The sequence below is a fragment of the Rhinolophus ferrumequinum genome, chromosome 26, assembly GCF_004115265.2.
Source record: "Rhinolophus ferrumequinum isolate MPI-CBG mRhiFer1 chromosome 26, mRhiFer1_v1.p, whole genome shotgun sequence".
NCBI lineage: Eukaryota > Metazoa > Chordata > Mammalia > Chiroptera > Rhinolophidae > Rhinolophus > Rhinolophus ferrumequinum.
The window spans coordinates 4,385,391-4,392,174 of NC_046309.1; the positions used below are offsets into that span (position 1 = coordinate 4,385,391).

The 6,784-nt window shown below is 40.1% G+C and overlaps 1 long non-coding RNA gene and 1 other non-coding gene across 2 annotated transcripts; both read left to right on the forward strand.

Annotated features, from left to right (window-relative positions):
- Positions 1–76: 76 nt before the first annotated feature.
- On the forward strand, positions 77–148 carry TRNAC-GCA (transfer RNA cysteine (anticodon GCA)). The gene has a single exon. It is a non-coding gene; the product is annotated as a tRNA-Cys (tRNA).
- Positions 149–692: 544 nt separating this feature from the next.
- LOC117018133 (uncharacterized) lies at positions 693–5,121 on the forward strand. Its single transcript, XR_004422179.1, has 3 exons — positions 693–2,375; positions 3,567–3,698; positions 4,379–5,121. It is a non-coding gene; the product is annotated as an uncharacterized LOC117018133 (long non-coding RNA).
- The last annotated feature ends 1,663 nt before the right edge of the window (positions 5,122–6,784 follow it).

The following is a 6,784-nucleotide window of genomic DNA, read 5'->3' on the forward strand; positions in this document are numbered from 1 at the left end:
CTGAATCACAACCCGTAGCCTGTGTGTGAGTGGAACTGTAAAGAAGTTTATTAATTATACACTGTTGGCAGTAAGAGGGGGTATAGCTCAGGGGTAGAGCATTTGACTGCAGATCAAGAGGTCCCCGGTTCAAATCCGGGTGCCCCCTTCGGGAGCCCTCTTTTCCTCCTTCAGCTGAACTGACAAAACCAGTTCCATAGAAACCATACTCTAGTCCCCTTACAGGAGGAGGCTGGCTGGAGCCCGTGGAACAGCACACTGACGACCATCTCTTCTGATGCAGGATCCAGTCAGGCACTGGGCATGGCCCTGCAGACCAAGGACGCGACCACGTCCATCCCCAACACTCTCTTTGAGGGTCTGTTTCCTGGGATACCCATGGTCTCCTCCCCTAGGACGCCAATTTCAGTGTCTTCCAGGGCGCAGCCCAGAGAGAAAAACTACACCGGTTAATGGAACAGAATTTAACATAAACAACTGTTAGCCAGAGCATCAGTTTCCTGCAGCTTCTGTAACAAAGTACCACAGGGTGGGTGACACAATCAACAGAAAACTTTAGTCTTACAGCTCTGGAGGCCAGAGTCAGAAATCAAGGTGTCAGCAGGGCCACGCTCTCTCTGAAGGCTCTAGAAGGTCCTTTCTTGCCTCTTTCCAGCTTCCAGTGTTTGCGGCAATCCTTGGCGTTCCTCGTCTTGTAGAAGCATCGCTCCCGTCTCTGCCTATCTTCACATGGCTGTCCCCTCCTGTGTGTCTTTCCACTTCTTACAAAAACCCAGGTCATATGGGATTAAGGGCACACCCTACCCATGGTGACCTCATCTTAATTAATTCCATCTTTGACGACCCTCTCCAAATAAGGACACGTTCCTGGACACTAAGGGCTAGGACTTCAACGTATCCTTTTGGGGGACACAATTCAACCCACAAGAACCAGGAATTAGAACTGAATGGGCTGAAAGGGAAGACTATGCATCATGGAAGTAGTTTCTGTAGAAGCAGCCGCCACTCCAGGGTCTGGGGGACAAACACAAGGGGACAAACGTGTTAAATCGTACAAGTGTGTGGAGTATCTCTGTGGATCGGCGACTCAGATCTCTAAGGAGATGCTAGTGTCCCTCAAGAGTCATGATGAGGCCGGGCTGTGAGCAGCACACTGAACACGGCAGCCACCGTTGCTACTGGAATGGACTGTCACTGCCAGGTGACACTGACAGGAAGCCGGAGCAGGCTAGCGGGAGCAAGTGCTTCTTCCTGCTTCAACCTTCCATCCCTGTGGAGCCCATTGGCAGGACCAACCAGGAAGCCACCTGGCAGAGGAGAAGCGTGGTTCACAGAGACCCAGATCACAGAGCAGAGCACAGAGAGGTGGGCTTGGGGCCCAGAGACTGTCACTTCTTCAGCCTTTTCTTCAGATGGCTCATCTCACCCAGCAGTTAACGGGTTGGACACGCGGAGATTTGGCGCACATGGGATCAGCCAGCATCCTCAGGTGTGGCGTCGTACAGCGCTCTGATCCGCATCCAGCAACGTGTGTCCTCGCTCTGAGGTGCTGCGTGCTTGGCCGGGCCATCAGGCATTGAGTCTCTGTTTTCAGGTGCTCAGCACAAAAACCGCAATACAGATGTGACAGCAGACCCTTCCAGCTGTCGGGATGCTCCCCAGGTTACTGCCCTCCTCCAGGGCCTGAAGGTGGAGAGGTCGTGGAGCTGTGGGAGGAGGGAAGCTGTTGCTTCTTCTAATGCTGGGAGTGAGTCAGCAGCAGAGCAAGTCTGGCAACTCAGCCCACCCATGCTGTAGGGGCATCGGCAGGAGCTCTGGGTTTGTCTGCACAGGGAACGGGGGTTTATGGGGCCTTACTGGTGTGGCAAGGGGTATCGTTCAGGGGCAGAGTATTTGACCGCAGATAAAGAGGCCCCCAGTTCAAATCTGAGTGCTCCCTAGCACTCTAGTCACTAGAGGTGGGGAAGGACTTCCAGTTCCCTCTCTTCTTGCTGAAGCCTCACCTGGCCCCGTGCGTGCTCTCCAATGTGAACTTGATCTCCTGGCTGGGGGTGAGGCCTGTGTCTTCTGAAGGTCGCCAGAGAGAATTCTGAGATCACCTACAAAGGAACAATGGTTGGACTGCGAGCAACTCTGCACAGGTGCGAAGGGAGCCAGAAGGTGGTGCGATGACACATTCCATGTGCTGAGAGGACAGAAGTCAGCTCTGAATTGTCTTCCAGCCAAACTGTTCTGCAGGAACAGACAATGCTGAGAGCTTTCCTCCCAGAGACACTCACTAGGAAAACTGTAAATATACACTTTAAAGTAAAATGAGCCCACATGGGAAGTGTGAGATACAAGAAGGAAAGTTGAACAAAGAAATTGTAAGAGATGTAAGGAAATTGACAATCGTTGACCATGCAACACAATATTAATGTCCAATTATAAAGTTTTTTTTAAAGATAGAACTAAAATACTAGTAAACAATAACATATAAGAAATTGGGTGATAACAGTGAAAGTGTTTTATGTAATTGGGGAGGAAGATAAAGATATTCATTAACTTAGACTTTAAAATTTGCATGATTTCTCAGGTATCATTTTAAAGGTTGTGGTTTTGCCAGGCTAAAGTGGGTAAGGAAATGTAGGGTCTGTGGTAGTAGTCTCCCTAGACACTCATTAATTCTCATAATTTGTAATTCTTTTTGATTTCCTAATACGTATGTCATAACATAATCTAAAACATGTAAACTTTTTATTTACTTCTTTCTACTCCGTATATATTTCATTGCCTTTCCTTATTGTACTAGCTGGGACCTCCAGTGTAACATTGAGTAAAGGTGTTGACAGTGGCTTTCTTGTGTCATTCTGATTTCTAACAAAAACTTTCGACGTGTATTTCACCATTAAGTACATGTTATGGACTATACTGTTTGTAAATGGTCTTTATCCAATTAAGGAATTTTCTTCTATTTTTAGTTTGCAAAAAATTTTTTATCATAGATTATGTGAAACTTTATGAAAACCCCTTTTGTGCATCTATTGAAATAATCATCTGAGCTTTCTCCTTTAGTTTATTAGCATGGTGAATCACACTTACTGCTTCTTGTAAAATGAAACACACTTTGCGTTCCAGATAATAAATCCAACTTAGTCATGAAGTTCTATCATTTTTATATATTTGTGGATTCAGTTTGATCATAATTTAGCTAATTTTGTGCCTATGTTATGAGTAAGAATGGCCTATACATTTTTTATACTGCCCTCGTTGGGTTTAGATATCAAGCCTATGTTTTAGATGTGTCTTTTGTAAATAGAATATACTAGTTGGTTAGTTGTCTTAACCCAGCATGACAATCTTGTTTTTTTAAATTTTTTAATCTGAGGCATTTAATTTATTTACTTTTAACGTAATTGCTGATGTATTTGTATTGAAATTGTCACCTTATTTTGTGCTTTGAATTTGTATCACTTATTTGTTTTTATTTCCTCATTCCATTTTTGTTCGATTGCTTGAGATTTTCATTATGTCATTATTTTCCCCTGCCAATTTGAAGAATATAAATGCTGTTTCTTCTATTTTAGGGGTTATACTGGAAACTCCATATGCGTAGTCATTTTTCAAAGCCTATGGTTAACCAGTAACTTCACCCTCCTTCTGGGTAACACACGCCTCTTAGAACATTTTAATGCCATTTACTTCCCTCTCAACTTACAGTAAGTGGTTCTTATTATTCTAATTCCACTTGTACTGCTTGGACAGCCTGTGTTTTATCACAGTGAAGTTCGCTCTAGGCCCCTAACTAGTGTTCATGAGCCTTCAAAGCCCCTGAAGTCCCTTCCTCTGAGTGTCTGCAGGGCTCACAGACTTACTTACTTGGTGGCTCACGTTTCTCCAGGGCCCCCTCCCTTGCCTGCTGCCAACAAGCCAGTCAGTCAGTGTTTGCTCCACGTGTCCACTGTTGTGGCCAGTGGCTGTTCCTCTGATTAAGCTGCTACTGGGTCTTCCAAATTGGGGGCATGTTTTTTTCTTGAGTGATTGCAGTTTTCAGCCTAATTAAGTTTCTGGGTTTACAATGTTTTTTACTGGACACTCACATGATATACCCAAGGGAGCAGAAAGTCGAGCACCTGAGGGACATTACCAGGTGTTACCCACTTGGTGTGTAAATGGCAGCTGGACCTCTGGGTGTGTGTTTCGTGCTTTCAGAAGACAAGAAATCATGAATAGGCACGGATGCAGCTTTTTTGTAAGATTCTGCTTACTTCCTAAGCCATCCACACCAGGTCAGTGGCTCTGTTCTCCTCGAGTAAGGAAGGTATTTCCCTACATGGCTTCACAAGAATCTTGCTTTAGGTCATCACTAACCAACTTTAAACATCTCCGTTTTCCCCAGAGTTCTTTCTGGCTGCCTTCAGGAAGTTGTTACCCGCAAGGAAGCCAGCTACGGTGGAAAGAGCTGGAGTTTTAGAGTGAGAATGACCTGGGTTTGGATATTGTTTCTACCATCATCTGCCATGTTTATGACACCAAGCAAGACATTTGGACCCTTGGAACCTTATCTGAAACATCAGTGTATATAAGAATTGCTGTACAGAGTTGTATAAAACCACGTATACTATACTATTGGAGCAAGTTAATAGATGTTCAAGGTAATTTTGACTATAGATGATTTTTGCCTAATATGCTGGCTTTATGCTTAATAGTTTGTCGGGAAATAATGCAGGACCAAGATTAGGACTTGAGAGAAGAGAACCAACGAAACTTCCAGGTAGGGAGAAAGAGGTTCCTGTTAGCATACTAGACAATCTGAGGCTGAGAGACCTGAGAAGCAAAGCACAGAAAAAGAATAATAAATGTGAATGGAGAAAGACAAACAGGTAAAGTAAATGTGTCAACCTCAGAATTTCAGTGGCCATTGGCAGTAAAAATACAAAATAATTTCAACCTATTTACATCATATAAATATAAAAATATTTAAATATTTTAAAAATAACATCCATAATTTAAGTGTAGGTGGATAATAATCACTTGGAAATTGATGATGTACTTTATATGTTGAAATGTTAACAGTGAATTGAAGTATATGTTATTGTATTTTTAACATTGCAAAACTAAAATGCTACAGTAATTATTGAGGATTATGGATGGTGTTGATTCTATGTAATAAATGAGAATTTTCAAATAAATAAATTATTAACAGTTAATGTGAATATTGAAAGAATGTTATCCAGATAACTTTAAAAACAACATTATGTCATTTTTGAGCCTACAGATGTTTATAAAAATACAAATATTAGCACAGGGCAAAATAATAAAGATTAGATTATATCATAATTCTAATTACTATAGAATTATTTGGTGCACTTGCGTTCATAACACTAAATAAATTTCTTTAGAAAATTATGTTTAATTATTTAATTCCATTTAGTCTGTGAATCTTAAAAAGAAAAGTCCTATTGGGTAATTTTTCACATATTAGGAAGATAAATTAAAAGCAGAATGTCAACATGGCTACTTCAAAATTTCACAGGGACAAAAAAAACTCATGTACAACACATGTGAAAAATCAAGTTTGAGACATGATTAAAAATATGTAGAGAACATGGGAAAAAAGTTGAAAGTGTAGATAAAATGAGACACCCAAGATAAATTTGTTCTCTTTAAACAATTAACTTTACAAGAATGCTTTTGATAAAACTATGCCTCATGGTTTGGGATTTGTGAAGGCTAATATTTTTTAAAACTTGTAAAAATCATTGCTATAGACTGATAACCATTTTCAGCAGTTGAAGAAAAAGGATTTTTGAGATGTGCCCAAGCTGTGAATTCTAAATATTGATTTATTTTAGAAAATATTCCTAAAAACTTTGTCCTGATTTATATTTTGCTGTGTACAAAAAGGTTAATGAAATTATTAGATATGCTACCACAGTATATGGTACATGTGACATTTGGACATGAAGAATCAACTTTAATTTTTTAGGTTTGACAACACAGAGGATTAATGATTAGTGCAACCATATTTCCACTTTTCTTACTTGATGAAAGATTCCTGGATCTCACACACGTAGTGAATCAGACTTCAAGAAATACTTTATGGATTGTAAAATCAGTAAAGAGAAATGCATGAATTTGTTCCATTCACTATAGAACAAATACAGTGAAGGTTATGAGCACAAGTATACTATAATTTGTTTGAACCCTTTAGTTTTATATTCAGAAATGGTTATAGCTTTAAAAAGATTTAATAGAATGTAATTGGCTGCAAGCAGAGATTATAGACCACTTCCACAATTTTTCTTCAGCCAATAACAAATTATATGATACACAAGTGAGTTTGAAATTGTCTTGTCATGTATATATACAAAATATTTGAACAAGATGGAACAGCACCTATAATGTCCTTCAAAGGCTTATAGAATAAAGAAGGCCTTAATTTTGTATTTTCCAGAGAACATTATGTAGCAAGACTTACTACCAAACAGTTTCTTGCATAGAAAGCAGTTTGTTTGTTGAAACTTGCTGAATAAATTGCTGTGCGAACATGATTTCTGCTGAAAAGATTTCCCTTTGATTCTACTCCAGGTAAGATGCTGAAATTGGTGTGCATACAAGGAAAGCAAAGATGCAGGTGGAAACTTCAGTTATTTTCTTAACTTGAAAACCAATTGTTCCATTGTCACATTTATAATCCAAATTTAAGGACATATTTTTCTCTAGTGATTGTGTATAGCAGCAAGGACAGACAAAAATATTAGAAATTGGAAACCAAAAATATAAGTGAGCCCGATAATCTTAA